Below are 16,651 nucleotides of genomic sequence, written 5' to 3' on the forward strand. Positions count from 1 at the left end.
AAATACATATTTTTTACATTTAAGCCATATTACAAAATGCAAAGTACTTGCAGGTTAGGTGCTGCGCCAATTGTGACCTCTTACGCCAAAACATCCTTACGCCGAGAGATCCCTGGCCCAACTAGCTGCATCTATCTGGGCACGCCCAAACAGAACTTGCAGCGAAAAGGTCACCCATAACTGTGTGCACCTAACTGGTCATGCCAAAATGTCCTGTCCCGTGCTCCAAGCCCCTTGTTTTATGCCGGTCTCTTAGTGACTGTTGTGATACATCGCACAACCCCAACTAACCACATTTAAGCAGCACGGAAAAGGGGAAAAAATGACTGGCTACAAGAATAACATATGCCCTGGTACTTTCTGCAGCCATAGCGAAAATGAAAAGCTGGCACCCATGAATATACGCATAGCAAGTGGCCACATATTTTAAGGTGAAATATACAAATGTAGTACATTTGACCTTATCCGTAGAAGAAAGTGCGTAAGACAAAATAGCATTGGACGTTTAAAAAAAGTAATGAACACCAGAAAAATAACAAGTGCTTGTGGTCTTGTGGGTAAGCTGGGAACATGACAACCTGAGTGAAATCCTAGTAGCCAAATCCTTAGTCAAGTTTACCAACCTCAAAAAAACCCAAGGGGTTGGTTGCACCACCCTCTGAAAAAAAAAGTTGCGCTATCCACTCACGTGTCCTTTATTGGTGCCCTGAAAAGCAACCACAATCAGAGGAAAATAACTGCACCAGTGTCCAGGATTGCAAACACTCTTGGCATAGTGTGGGCAAATACTCATGACTTACTTGCCCTCTCATCATTTCCCCTCCTCACCCCCATGTCTGTCTTTCAACAATACTCTGCTTTATAAAGCTAACTTCAAAAGTACACATACCATAGTGTCACTCAAATATATAAATCCTTATAGAACTATGTTAGGCAAAAGTGTACAATTGTGGCATTATTCCCCCATTTTGACCTTTAGACTACAAATACTAGAATGCAATTCAGCAAAAGGCAAAGAAATGGTCTTGAGTGCAAAACTTTCAAGGACTGACAGTAGCATGTTGCGGATGCCGTAAAATGCGGATGCCGTTTGTTTTGAGATATTTCAAACTTTGAGCACTCACAATATTTTTAGGCAATGCGCAGTGAGATTAAATTATTTGCCATGGAGCACACACTTTGGTTAAGCAGCGTTCTCTACGGTAGCCCCTTTTCGGCGCCATCATTTTGGCGCAGGCCGATTTGGCACATGCATTCCGCCGCAGCGCCCATTTCGATGCGCCCTTTCCGGTGCAAAAGCCATTCCGGCGCTGTTATTTTGCTGCAAGGGATGTTTGGACTTGGCTGACATTGCAGCCACGTCTAAATGACTTCATGAGATATAAGAGAACAGGACTGGACTGCAACAAATCTCGCCACCCCCACTTGTATTTCTTTTCTTTTAATTAAATTAGTTACATTTAAAAAAACATACAGCCTTGATCCCTGTTCTGCCAGAGTTCGAGGCCCAGCGTTTAACCACCTGGCCCCAATGGCTTGGTGCTTCTTGGGCCATATATTTCACACTTAGCCTATCATTTAATATATTCAATGATAGAAGGCTAGGTATAAAACTTGTGAAAATCGAAACAATAACATAATTGTTGCATAATGGTTAAGTGCTGCGTCTCTAACTCCTTGAGGCCAGAGTTCTCTGATAGCAGTGTTCAGCGTTAATGTGATTTTATGTGCCCCCCTCATCAGTTCCAGCTCCTCCCACTCTCCAGACAGCCTACACATCTCCCCTGTCATCTCCCTTTCACCCCAGAGCACACGCTGCTTCTTTGACGCAGTTTGCTTTCAGATGGCGGCTATTCACGGCTTTAGCCGAGGCTACAGAAAGCTTTGTGTTGCAAACTCGGTCCCTGGGCCCCCTCCAACTCCTAAATTTGACTCAGTGCTTTCTAATCATTCCCCATCTCTACCATGATGGCATTTGTATGTTTTTTGACCTGCAAATAGCTTTTTACTGCATTTCATTTTCCTATAACCTCAGCTATAACCGCAAATATCTCTCGCATCGAGAGAAAAATAAGATGGCGATTGTTTCATTTCTGAAAACCATGATCCTGCAAAGCACCATGGGAGATATAACTATCATATTTGGGGAAGGGGCCACCCTCTTCTTCATCAAATGTTTAAATAACTATGGCACTGAATAACCCCAAGCCATGCATGGATCGCAAGTCAATGCTTCATGCTCAAGTTGTTTCGGACCTGGTCGAAATCCGTCCAGTGGTTTCGGCTGTGCACTTCGGCAAAAATTGACAGTTTTTGTCTATGGGAAATAGGCTGCATGCTTAATAACTATTTTCCTTTTTAATAAATCTTTACGAAACTTAGCAGTCTTGGGGAACGGGGGTGAGAGGGGAGCCCCACAGACTTTTTTTAATCACTTTCGTAATTTCGGCCAAATCAATTACTCAAATGAAAGGTTACTAACAATAACATTTTGAGGGGTTCCTATGTGTCACCGACTCACCTTTACTATGCCGCCGTTTAATGAGGCTTGATCTCTTGGAAACTCCACCAGTAATGGGGTCGTGGGTTTGATCCTGCATCTTTCTGTTTATTTTGCTTTCCGCCCAAATATCTTTTTAAAATATTTGCGTCTCTTGCTGTTTATAACGCCTCAGCTCTCACAAAATGTTCACTGTACCTCATGCGTTCTTTATTTGCTTCGTCTCTTAAACTGCCCCAACTCTGCCTTCACCTTTTTCTTTTTCAACCGCTTTATTTCTTACTTCCCTTACACTTTCTCACTTAGTCTGTAAATCAACCCTCCCTCCCTTTCTTTTTCGCTCGCCTCTACCTTTCTCGCTTACTCTTTCTGCACCCACTCCACACCTGGGACTTTTGTATTGCATTGGCATGCGGTTATATTTGTTAGTTTGAATCTCTTCAGCATCCCACTGTTTTTAAATGTGTCATTCTAAATTCATATCTCGTATTGTGTATGCAGTTTTCCCCAACCTCTGCGCGAGCCAGACCTTATTTAAATTGTAAATGTGCAATGCAACCAGCAATATAGCACAGAGATATGGCAGGCTGTATGAACGCAGAAACAGATCTTCAAGTGAAAGGACAAGTGATTGATGCTAAGAAAAGAGCGACCGAAAAGTGAGCCTGGAACAGAAATAGATGAGCCATTGGTGAAAAGTAAAAAAATGCTGTAGCCGGAGCGAAACCCTTAGAAGAAATGGATTTAGTACATAAAGGTGTAGACTGCGAATCCGACAAACCTGTCAAGTGAATATCAAAGAAAACACTGCAGAACATAAAAAGTGATGTTGGAATTACTCAGCCCAGCGCACACAAATGACGCAAAGGTTTCATAACCCTATTTTGGGAAGGCATATTGTACAGATAATCTTTTTCCTCCTGTCTTATCCTCGCCGAATAGAACGTTGTCCCCCATGGTAAATTTGCTATTCTGAGCGCTGTCAACATCGTACAACCTCTACATTTCTAGGGGCTGTGGAGTCATCTGGCAAAAGAGAAAACGATTGCGAGTGGAAAAGAAATCACGTTGTCTTCAATTAATTTCATGCTGAGCCTGAGTTAGGGTTTTGGACAAAGTGTTGGTGCCGTATTTCAGTCTATACTAGCCGTATTGGCGTGTAGCATGTTACTGCCACCTTCAGCCATTCATGGTGGAGCCAGGGACTGGAAGCCACGCACATTTATAAAGTTTCACATGGGAAGTCTAGCTATTTTAGTTTAGTGTGGCTTTAGGGTTATTGTTGACAGCTGTAAAGTACTCTGTTTTGTACTGTTACCTCATTGGCGGATGCTAGCTCAGTGGGCGCCCTGAGCCCTCTGGGAATCTTGGGGATACAGCAGCTGTTGGTGCCAGGATGTATACCGGCCATTACCAAAGGGGCTTTTGACATAATTCGTGCGTACTAATACATTCCTAGTATTTAAACGTATAGCCTAATATGACAGTAAAACACAAAATGTAGTGCACATAATTAAGGTTTTCATTTCTTCATTTTTCAAATGCATAAATACAGAAAACTTCAAAATTGTGCATACATACACAAAGCTTGTTCATTTGTACATGATCTTTACACGACCTCAGACTAACATTTTTCATCAGCCGCTATTTGCACGGAAGAATGAAGTACATAATACACAGATGTATATGCATAAAGTGCCATAGTACATGTGCAAAAAAGTGCAACTGTTATAATGACGAACAATGATGTTAAAATATATAAAAAGATGTTAAATATATGGTATTATTCATTATCACGCACAACATGAATACAATAAAACATGATTTACAGATGCCTGAAGTAGTCCAATATAATCTAATGGAATGACAATGGTGTTGTGGGGGGTCTCAAAGACATTCATTTATAACCAACTACTAGAGCCACAATCTACTATTGTTCACTTTGACCCTCCCCGCTGATTAATGTCATGTATTTGGCAACGTGTGCATTCCTTTCTACTGTGGTTATGCGAACTGACCAGGGTCTCCATCCTATTTATTTGGTGCCTCTGCCTACGCCCCCATCAAATGTAAATATACTGCGGAAAAGCTCCTGACAACTCCATATTTAAGAAGACGGCAGAGCTTCTTCCTGAGGCATTTCGGCCGACAAATAGTTCAGAACCTCCTTCTTCGGGGTAGGACTTTATTAATATACCCTGAAAGGAAATATATGCAAATTACTGAATAACTTTCGTACTTTTATTACTAAAATCAAAAATCAATTGTGTACTAATACTACTAAAATGGTAACTTCTGAATGTTAATGTTAAAGGACATTTGTACTGCACCCTATCACCACAGGAGTTGTCCCCTGGCGCTCTGGCGGCTCTGAAAAAGGTAAGGGGGGGTGGTTGAGTGAGTGGGAATAGACTGGAAAAGAGCAAGAGAGCAGTGATGTGCTGCTGGCAGCCTCATCACGGTGTGTCCGTTGGCTGGACTTGGGTTGTTTTACGGTCGGTAGTCGTGTGCTGTTGTGCGTGTTTGTGTGTGGTTTGTTTTGTTGTTGCGGTGTAGAGAAGTTTGTGCGGATTGTTGTGTTGTAGGCTTGTGGTTGTGTTTGGTTAGAGTTTGAAAGGTGTATGCAGATGGGTGACATTGGTAGTGGATTGGTTAATTGGCATTGCTGTCCTTGCAATTATGTCTAGGTGTGATGCTTGCTATCGTTCACTATTCCATCTGAGTGTGGCACTTGCTAATCTTCAATATCCTATCTAGATTTGAGGCAGGCTAGTGATCACGATTCTATCCGAGTGTGGCACTTGTTAACATTCACAGTTTCATTTAAGTGTGGCACATGCTAACATCCACAATCCTATCTAGGTGTGACGCAGGCTAAAGTTAAGAATTTCATCTAAGTGTGGCACATGTTAACATTCACACTTGCAACTAGATGCGACACAGACTAAAGCTGATCTTCTCGTATTCTCCCGACTTCCCTACTGGCGCAACTCTGTCGTCACTCACATGAACGTAGGTATATTGATTGCTTGTTCAACAAGAATTGTTGAGCTCTAAAAAGGCGACATGCAGATTTGTAAAAAATTACTGTAGAAACGACATGCGTCAAAACCATCACCACCTGTGAAGTTCTGTCCTTAGGTAAAAAGTGAATAAAGCATACCTTAAACCCAAAGGTGTAGTGATCACAAGGGAAGGAAAGAGAGCAGTCTCTTGGTAACAGTGTGCTTGCCTCCATCCCCGTGTTGAATCCACAAGTCTGATGATAATCTTATATGTGGTTTACCTCATGCTGGGAACCGGATAGTATGATATGGTGAAACTCAAATTGTACAACTGACGTGGTAGCGCGGCGGTTGTAAATCTCTCGCTGAACTGCAGATAAAAGTAAAGGTTGCGTGTGAGGGTGCTAAATCACCAAAGGATGTGATCATCCATAACGATTTCAAAGCATGGCCACACAGAACTATTCTAGTTGCTAGCCAGGCTTCTAACCCATGTGCAGAGATTCCAACTTTCAGCAAACCCTCATTCTGCCTATGGTGCAACTGTTCAGCAGCGAGTCGCTGCATTTGCTAGTCGGAGTCCCATCCACTTTACTGAGCTCAAACATGTGTGCTCCAGTGAAAAACCACTAGAACGTCACTTCACGGTCGACAGAAGTGGAAAGTGTGAGCACCATATTAAGGAGCAAAACACTAGTCATTTCAGTTTACTGTATATACCTCAGATTATCATAACAAGAAAGGGCAGTCCTACAGGCTGTATATACTATGCAGAGCTGAAGTAGATCTCGTGCATTGGTTTAGAGGACAAAAGCAACTGGGATTATCATAAATGAAGTGAAACCCACTGGCCGCAACCCATGTTGCCAGACCATAAGTACTTATCCCAGTTGCTGAAATGAAGGGGCTGTTGTGGGCAAGTGTAGTGTTTACCATAGACCAGAGACATCTAGAAAACACCATAAAGCTATGCGTAGCTGAAAGGTGAATTTCAAAAGCACCTCGGAAACAAGTACATTCAAAAACAAGTTCCTCATTCAAACCTACAATGTGGGTCTGTAATTTATATATCCACCATCACTCTTTGTGATTCAATGTACTTGCAATGTTCACATCGTGGCCAGCTGTATCTAAAACCCACCACAACATCTCATCTGGGGAATGTAGAAACTCAGCCCAGGATGTGTATGGGAGCATGTCTATGGAACCTCGGCTCGCACTGCCATCTAGATGCCTTTTATTACATTGAAATGACTCTGGGTGCGGCACACACTCCAGGAACTCACTCGCCTCTAGGTCGAGGCCCTGATAAGTGGCTTACACAATGATTTCAGAGATCTCACCGGATTTCCTGACCTTCTGGAAGGCAAGGCAAAGTTGTTCAGTTTGTTTAGCTAGTTTGTGAGCAGGTTTTAAACCTTGCCACCTAGGTGGTAGATGTTGTGAGAAACTAGAAGGTTTCTCACCCGCTTGTCCTCGGGGATCTTTCATCCGGGTGGCCAGGACACAGTCATCGCTTTTGGATCCAGATCCTTTGGGTGGACCAGTGCGGGAGCATCACCTGGCTGACGGATCTTCGGGCAGTAGGAGTGGCTCACCTAATGGTGAGACGCTATATTCCCCTCCCTGTAACACCTACCGGTAGGATATTTGGGAACTTTACCCTCCCCACCTTTCCCTTCACAAACACTTTCACATGGAAAACCTGCTCTGGGAGAAAACGGACTCACACCCGAGCATTGTACCTGACATGTCCCACTACTATGGTCGGGCAAGGTAAGGCAATTACTTGCAACCACCCGCACCTGACTTCCATTAAGCCTCTCCACATGTATAAAAGGCACCAGCACGAAAGCACACTCCGAGTGAGGCAAAGCACACAAAAGAACAGCATTTTCCAGACAGTAGCTGAACCGAGAGAAGAAAGACGGCAAACCAAGAAGGGTGCGCAAGGAGGGAGATGCTCTTGACCTTTCCAGCGAGAAACAGTTAATTTCCAGAATCCTTCAGAATAAAAAGCATAAGGACAGGAAACCAGACTGAAGAATCCTGCATTGTGCGTCATTGATAGCTGGGGCCCTCCGGCATGGCGGACCGGGCCAGGGAGGAGCCACAGCCATCGTGGTAGCGTCCTTGGCTCCAGGATCAAAGCAGTGCCAGAGAGATCAACACAGCAGGTCAGTTGGGGAGACCGATGCAAGACCTGTCTGTGTTGAAGTGAAGGTTGCAAGCAGCAACATTGTATAAGGAGCGCAAAAACTAAGATTGCTAATGTGTGTGATGAAAGACGCGAGGAAAGCTTAATTGCTGATGAATGTTTGAACTTTAACAGAGAAAGATAAAATACCAGTGACGGTGGTCCGACACTGCGAGTGTGCTCAAACAAAGGTCTCTGTGATGTATCCAGCCAAGAAGTGGCAGAAGTGAAAGTAAAAGATGAGAATGAGTATTTAAGTGAATCTAAGTGGTACAGCAATGGTTTAAGCAAAATCCATTGCACAATCGAAAGTCTTTGAGTTTTGATACAAAGAGGAAAGCTTAGAAAGTGATATTAAGGGGACAGAACCCCAAACGCGGAAGAACAATTGTGAACATTGTGCTAAAGGGGTCTGAGCCTGAACTAGGGGGATCCATGGTCCGAGCCTGATCGAGGGAGACCAATTGTGAACATTGTGTTAAAAGAGGGTCTGAGCCTGAACAAGAGAGACCCATAGTGAACAGTGGACTCAAGAACTTGTGAATGTGATAATCCTTATAAGAAAGGAATTTTGGTGCTTGTTTGTTAGGTCAGGCACTCTGCAATAAGAGACCATTGACTTTGGCAGAAGGTCCTGATACCTATGCTTTGAACTGTATCCTCGGGACAGAGAAGCCAGAGTGTGTGCAAAGCTCTAGTGTGCTGCCTTGTCCCGTGATGAAAACGTAGGGAAGGGAAGCCAACCGCTTAACTATCCTGACATATCATTTCTTGAACACTTTCCTTTTTGAATACATTGTTGTCCCCCACCATTTGTATTTAGAAGTAAGGATTGGCAATAGGTTTATTAGTATCGGCCCTTTTTATTTTGACCTAGACTCCACTAGGACTGTGTTATTATTATTTGATGGTCAGAGCTTGCCCCCATCCTTAACTTTAGGCTTAGATAGGTGTTCAACCAACCCTTTTGAAGTTCAATAAACACCCTTGAACTGTAATCACTTGTGTCTGTCTTCACTGTTTTATACCATGCCTCCCTTACAGTGTGTGTAGCCATTGCTCATATGTTTTCTGTCTGCACAGCTAGTAGGTGGGACCTTCTGAAGAGGATGTGGCCATCAGTGAAGAATGCTCAGAATGAGTTACTGGGGCCAGGCCAATGCAAGACTTTAAGAAACTCTGCAAGTGCCTTGAGGAAGACTCTTAACCTAGACTCAGCCAGCAGAGAGACATTAAAGTATATCTAGTAGATACTAGAGCTTTTTCCACCGCAAAGTAATGCATGCTAGTGAGGATTTTATTTTACTTGATGTGAGATTTTACTGGGAGGCCAATAATGTACTGTATATTTTCTGTGCAAATGCAACAGAAAGCTCTCATTTTAGGAAGACTGATTATATTCTCCAATGTATTCAGAATCGGAGATACATCAACAGGGAAACATCTGTCCTACGATAGCAACAAGATGTTTGTTTAACATACGTTATAGAATTTGGACTACGGATAAATCGATTCATCACAGGCCCTTTTTTTAACAGCAACAAACTCTGCTTTAGTAGGTTGCTCTAAAACATTCAACAGGGGCATGTTCTTAAATTGATTTGATGGACATTTAGAGATGGAGCCATTCGTACATCGAAATCAAAGTCTGTGGAAAGTTTTTATAATTTTTCCCTTATGATGGTTCTGTTAAGTGACTTCAATTCAGCACTCCAACTGAGTCAATGCCTAGTCTGGGATGTCCAAGGGACGCCCTTATTTATATATTTTTATGACAAGTTCATAGGTCTGAATGATAAACCCTTGTATAACGCCCCTCTCTTTGAATCCCCCTGACCTCACTGAGCCAAGAAGTAGGTTTGTTTTGCAAATTAAATATTTATTGAAAAATTAAACAAGATATATATATCATACTTTTATAAATAAATTAATATTTGATGGCACACTTATAAAGATAATGTTGATCAACAATGGATAATATTACACTAGCACACTTATTTAATTACTTAGGAGTTGGTATAGAGAAGATAAGGTAGCTGAGAACACTTTATGGTTTCAAGGAAATGCAATGATGGAAAAGAATGCAGCACAGAAATAACTGAGATGGTTTCCACAAGAGATAATATGATCACTTTTTCTTTTAACAATTCACTCCCCCCCTATGCAATATAAGGAGATGGAAGGAGAGCACACAATTTTCAGGAATACAATCAAATGCAATACCAATTCAGTTCCCCCCTTAGAAAGTTTAGAGCAACAGGGATGATTTTAAAACAAAGGCAAAAATACTTTAAATGTGATTTGCAAAGAAGTGAAAATATGCTAAAAATGATTTTAATTCGCTATAGGAGATTCAGAGGAGGTGATAGCTACTTAAGATTGGTTCAGGTCAACACCATCAGTGATTCATGAGGGATTATCAGGTTGAAAACGGAGTTCAGCAGTTGCAAGCAAAAGACACCGATTTTGACAGGTGGAGAAATTTGATTCAAATTGCAATTCGCGGCACTTTTTCCGAGTGCGTCGAGCGCGATTACGGAAAAACTATAAGGAGTAGAAAGTTTAGGGCTTGTTGGAAATCTCGTTCCTAGCACACGCGGTTCAAAAGATACGGACAATATAGTGGAGGTAGATTCTCAAAAATAAAGTAAAGCTCCGAATGACAAATGACACTTTCACAGGTTTGAAATCACAGAATGGACACACGATTTCTATGATGCAGTTTTAAATAGGTGGAAATGGTTTGAATTAGATTATTTTAAACTAAGAGATGACTATGCACAGTTCTGTGGGTACACAGAATATAAATTTGAAATAGGCCGTCAAGATCTGGTCATGTTTGGGCTTCACTCGCCACGGACGGTCTCTGGTACCGGTTCTGCTCACAGCGATCTGGTCTGGGTCTCTGGTTTTGGCAAAAGTTCTGGCACTGCAAAGCGGTCTGGTCTGGGTCTGGTCTTCTATCGACACTGCACGGCGGTCTGGATACAGCTCTGCTTTCTGGGTTCTGGCACAGGGTTCTAGGCCAGAATCAAACAGCTTGTCTGGCTGTTGAATAGTTTGGTTAGGTGGTTGGATTCTGAGTCCTGCTGAGAAGGATTCAGCTTTTGGACTAGGCCTCTCTGCTGCAAGTTCTGAAGTCTGGATTCTAAGTTCTGGTTCTGGAGTCTTCTGGATATTGTCTGGTCCGGCAAAGTGCTTTGCAAGAAATCAGTTTGAAGTGGAAAGTGAATGTCTCCAACTGGGTCTCAGTGGCTCTTTTTATGTCTTTTGAAAGTGGGTGGGAAGGCTGACTTTCTATGCCCAACCCTCTGAAGATCCTGATAGGTTAGCGGATTTTCTGTGCTCTCACTGGAGAACAGAGTTGTGAGTCATCCGGTGTCATTTTTATGGCATACAGAACGCACACTCGCCTTGTCACTTTGCACACAAATCTATTTTTGATCCGAATGCGTATTTTATGTACAATTTCTCTAATATTCTAGGTCCAGTTAACATATTTTCTGTAGCGCCAAACCATCCGATCCCTGTCTTTGTAAGATGCGGTGTTCACTTCTGACAGAATTCTGCCCTTTTCATCCAGAACACAACCTCTAAACATTTCCAGAATTTACACAAATGTGCGCAAGGAATATGGGCATCAGGTGATGAAGTGTCAGATTTTTAACATACAGACACTTGGAGTAACACCCTATTTTCCGCTACTACTCCCCAGAACATACCACAGAGTCCTAACACCTCTTAAAATGTGCACAGAAAAATCACAGGAATAATGATATTATTTACATAATGTTGACACTTCCGTACTACGAATTATCCATCTTTTAAAAATTATGCTCTGGCCCAGATGGGTGTGGTTTAGGTTCCAAAGCACATGGGGGAATTTCTGTCTGTCCCCGCCTCCAGCTCAGCAGGCTCACAGAGGCAGCGCCCCTCCCATTTCCTTCCAAGAGGAAGCCATTTACGACCCCCTGATTTAGCATTTGCCTGAGCCAAGGAAAGTTCATTGTTCTGTTTCCTGCAGTCTCAGGTACGCCTCCCCTTATTCAATCAGAGAGGTGTAATCTCCTTTTGGGGGGGGCAGGAGAAGACAGGCCAGGCCTGTGAAAGCAGTTGCTGGGCAAGTTTCAACTCCTGTCGGGGGTAGTTGCTGGGCAGAATTCAATCTCTTTAAGCCAGGCTTCAGCCAAATGTTACTATGACATTTAAACAGTTGCAACCTATGTGACACTCCAAAGTAAATCACTCATTTATTTTAAACATTTCAATTTTAGTGGCTTTAAGTCCAATTTCACTTAAGCTGCTGACAACCACAGCTCAGCCAGTTTTGTTATGAACATTATTTTAGGCTCTTCATCTTTCCAGATGTTGTATGCACACAAGACTTCATTCTACCAGACGTCTGCTGGTGTTCAGTAAGATTTTTTAATATCTTGCAATGTTTGAAATAGGCATTTTGAGCTTGCATTTCAGAGAAACAAATGTGATTTCAAAGCGCTTTTTGAGGTAACAGGCACTGCTGTTTTTCCTTTGGCACCACGTTTCACTCATGGCGCTTCTGGCCCATCACGCTCGCACTGGTGGGTGGCAGTCAGGCGACCATTTTGGTGTGCGCAAAACTGCGCTGTTTTCCTGGATTCTGGCGCAAATGTGGGCTTTTTGGCCATCTTGGATTTTCTAAGCCCACAGCATCAAATGTTGTAGCATAATAATTCAAACGTGGGTCAAGACACCTGACAATTCTCAGATCCGAAATGCATTGAACACACATAATATGTCCTCTTGGAATGAATTTGGAACTGCACAACTTTAATCAAATACTTTTTTGTATGTTTTCTACAAATATGAAAAACAAATATTCAACACATTTGGACTTGTATTTATTTATTGTATCGCGCGCCTAACCCAGGTAACTGGGCGTTTGAAAACTTAAGGTTACAGACATGGATGGGCATACAGTTTAGAAACAACAGGAATACATAGACCAGAAAGGATAGTAGTAGGCTAGCAGGCGATGGACCAGTATAGACAATGTATGGCAGGTCTAGTGAGTACTTCTTACTGGGAAGTTTGTTACTCAACCAGTTTTTTATACCGGCTTTAAAAGTGAGGAAGGAGGGTTCCTGTCTGAGGGGGATGGGGATAGAGTTCCATTGCTTGGCAGCTTGGACTGGGAAGCTGGCCCCCCTGCTGTTTTTAGATTGTATCTTGGGACCACTAAGTTGTGTGAATGCGATGATCTGGTAGTGCGTGTGGGTTGGTGTAAGCAGATTTTGTCAGCCAGGTATTTCAGGGCTGCGTTGGTGAGGCATTTATGGGTGATGGCCAGGGTGCGTAGAGTTATTCTATCGCGGATGGGTAACCAGTTGGCGTTATGTCTGTGTGTGGAGATGTGGCATGATTTAGGGAGACTGAGTGCTGCTCTGAGTGAATTATTCTGTAGCACCTGGAGTTTGTTTAGGTTATGTTCTGAGGAGCCAAGAAAAAGAGTGTTGCAGTAATCAATTTCCGAAGGCGCAAGTGCTCTGGCCAGTGTTAAGCAACTACTTGGGGATAGAAAAGATTTGTAGCTATAGATCAGTTTGTTGGTATAGGCCGTGGAGGATGCAACACTGTTGACCTGTTTTTTAAGAGAGTTGGGTCGATGTAAACCCCCAATGCTTTTATCTCTTTGGATACTTTGATTATGTTGCTATCAATGACGAAGAAGGAGTATCTGGTATCGAGTTTGTTCAGGCGTGCCTGAGTACCCACGATCATTAACTCGGTCTCATCGTCATTGAGGCAAAGGCCGTTGGTGGCCATCCAGGCTTGGATTTCCAAATAGATGTTATTAAACAGTTTGGAATCGTGGTTGTAGCAGCCAGTGAGGGGAATAAGGACTTGAGGGTTGTCGGCATAGTTGGTGCAGATGACACCCAAATTATCCAAGCGCTCGAATAGGGGCTTTGTAAAGATATTGTATAATATGGGTGAGACACAGGATCCCTTGGGGCCACCCCACAATATTGGAGTTGGGTCAGCTGAGGCAGAGGGTGAGAAGACTCTAGTGGTCCGGTTTGAAAGGAAGGATTCAACCCAATCGGAGGCATCAGTGGAGAAGGCTGCTGCTGTGGTCAAGTGTTTGGTGAGGATTTGGTGGTCGACGAGGTGGAAGGCTGCATATAGGTGAAGTAATAGTACGATTGCTAATTTGCCTTTGTCCTTCGCCTCGTCCATTTGCATCTTCACATCTAGGAGGGATGTCTCAGTTCCATGTCTGGCTCTGAAACCAGATTGTCTAAGTTCTAAGAGATTGTTCTCCTCTAAGTGTTTCTGGATTTGTAGGTAAGCTACGCGATCCAGAATTTTTAGAAGGAACGGGACAGTGGTTATTGGTCTATAGTTAGTGGGGACGTTCGGGTCGAGGTTGTTTTTGTTTTTGGTAATGGCATAATCCAGGCTTCCTTGAGGTTATTAGGTACCTGGTTAGACGCGAATGATGAATTAATCAAAGTGGTGATGAAAGGGGCTAATTTATTTGCTCCGTCCTTGATGATGGTGGCATGACAGACATCGCCTTGGCAATAGGATGGTTTTAGTCTTTTTATGATGTCTTCAACTTCCTTGGGAGTTACTTGCGAAAAGGAGAAAGGGGTGCATGGGTGGGAGGTTCTGTCTGGGTTGTGGTCGGGGGATTGGGAGTCCGTGCTGAGACTTGCCTTTTTAGCTTTGATTTTATTTTGGAGTAAGGTAATTTTATTTGCAAGGGCTTGTTGGATGTTTGTGCACCATTCTGCGTTTTTGTTGCAGTCTTGTGTAGGTGGTGCAGGCGATTCGAGTTCTTTTAGTATGCTGAAAAGTTCCTTTGTTCTGGAGTTGGCGTTCTGGATTCTGGAGTTGTAGGTGTCTTTTTTAGCAGAAAAGAAGGCCTTTTTGTAGATTGCAGAAGCTGACGTGAAAGCAGTTTTATTAGATATGGAAGGTGTTTTGCGCCAGATGGCTTCTGCTGATCTTTTTATATTTCTGAGACTTCTTAGTTCGGGGGCGAACCACTTGTTGAGGTGAGCCAGTGGTTTGGCTTTCCTGAGTTTTAGAGGGGCTACAGTATCTAGAGCAGATTTGAGTGCACTGTTGTAGAGGTCTACCAAGTTTGGCGGGTCGAGATTAAGGAATTTAGTCTCATTAAGGAGGTTGCTAATGAGGGGTTGGAGGCTGTCTATGGTGATGTCCCGACAGTTCCTGGATAGCGATAAGGGTTCTGGAGTGGTTTTGGTCGAAGGAGGTCCAGGGATGGAGAACAGGATGAGATGATGGTCTGACCATGCAACAGGTTCATTTTGGGTGATGGCGATGGAGCAGTTAAGGTCAGAGTCCCAGTCCAGCGTTCTGCCTTTGGAGTGGGTGGGTGTAGTAATTGTATGTATAAAGCCTAGGTTATTTTGAACAAGTATGGACGACTTATTAAGTTTGCAGTAGCGTTTGTCGCAGGGATTCCCCCAGTACTGCAGAGGGTTCTGCAATTGTATTTTACTTGTTGTTCCATGTTGTGCATTGCAAGGGCTCTCAGAGGAATCTAATATTCGTTTTTATACTAAATACCTATTACTCGAATTTTTAGAACGAATAGTGTTCCCCACTGTCTTCATTTGGTTGTCTGTTCTCTATGGCGTTTTAGTTCCAAATCTGATGGCTTCGTTTTAGCAGAAGACTTAGGGGTGAAGATTTGTTGCATATTATCTCCCTCTCACAGATGCATCCTTTTCCCCTGCTTATGGAATTCACAGGGTTTTACTCAAGTTCCTAGGGAGGTGGTTGGGCCATCAATGAAGGTTCGTTTGATGATGGGGCCTAATTGTCTTAATAAAACATTTCTTTTTAGTTTCATCTTTGTCATTGCTGCTCTTGTGATTAGTGTGGATTGTGATGTCAGCCAAGTATCACTGTAAGAATGCAGTGTTTTGGTGAGTGCTCCCTGTGGGTAGTTTGGTCAGAATTGAGCTACCAGCACCCCTCCATTGGGGGAATTTGCAATGGCCCAATCTCCAGTGAGGGGGGAAAGAGTTTTGCATAGTTCTATCCTCACTACTAATGGTAAGGTTTTTGGAAAGGGTGGCAACTACTCTTCCCAAGAGCTGTAAACCAAGGGAAATGTGGAGCATTCCAGGCCTGGATTTAACATAGGGAAAAGACTTAAAACTGACTGACATTTGGGGGCATGGATATTCGTAATCCCAGATCATGCAAGACCCCTTGATATTTGAGGGATAATGGCCTCATTACAAGCTTGGTGTGAGTAAAAACGGCTTTCATTCTGTTACTGCTGCATTACCGCACTGCTGTAGTACAAGTTTGGTGCAACCTTACTGGCAGAAATCCGGAGAATTAATGCCGGCAGGAATTCTGCCGAAATCCCCAATGGGGACTGATGCCGCCCTACCACCACTTGTAATCTCGTAGTAAATACGCTGCACCAAGTGGTGTTAACGGTAATCGAGTTCAGTAGTAATCCGGCTGCTTTACCACCTTACTCGAAATGAGGCCCAATTTGTGCTGGCCACTGACCCAGACTGTGCAGGAGCCGAGACTAAGTGAAAGTGTATATGTTTTTGTGTTCAACCACAATTTGTATTACAGAAAAAGTTGGAGATGTTGTGGCATCTTGTCCCCCTTTCCTATGCCCTCCCTGATGCCATTCTTTTAGAATTCACAGGATTCAATCGAAGTTCCTGGAGAGGTTGCTGGGTAGTCCCTGAAGGGTTGTTTGGTGGTGAGGCCTAAATATGACCGTATATGTGCCTGAATAAACCACGTCTTTCTGTTCATCTGCCATCTCTCATTTCTAGAAGCTTCCTGCTGCCTTCAAACCAGTACCCAAGATTACATCATATGTTATAGGTTATGCACTGAAGAAGATAATACAGCTTAATAGAATGGCCTTTCAAAATAATCATGGCTCTTCTGATAAGG

General features: G+C 43.1%; 1 protein-coding gene across 1 annotated transcript in view; it reads left to right on the forward strand.

Moving 5' to 3' along the window:
- The window catches only part of MED16 (mediator complex subunit 16), an 820,510-nt gene that overhangs the window by 60,452 nt on the left and 743,407 nt on the right, over window positions 1–16,651 (forward strand). The window lies entirely within an intron of this gene.

The sequence above is a fragment of the Ambystoma mexicanum genome, chromosome 1p, assembly GCF_040938575.1.
Source record: "Ambystoma mexicanum isolate Mex_15411 chromosome 1p, UKY_AmexF1_1, whole genome shotgun sequence".
In the NCBI taxonomy this organism is placed as follows: domain Eukaryota; kingdom Metazoa; phylum Chordata; class Amphibia; order Caudata; family Ambystomatidae; genus Ambystoma; species Ambystoma mexicanum.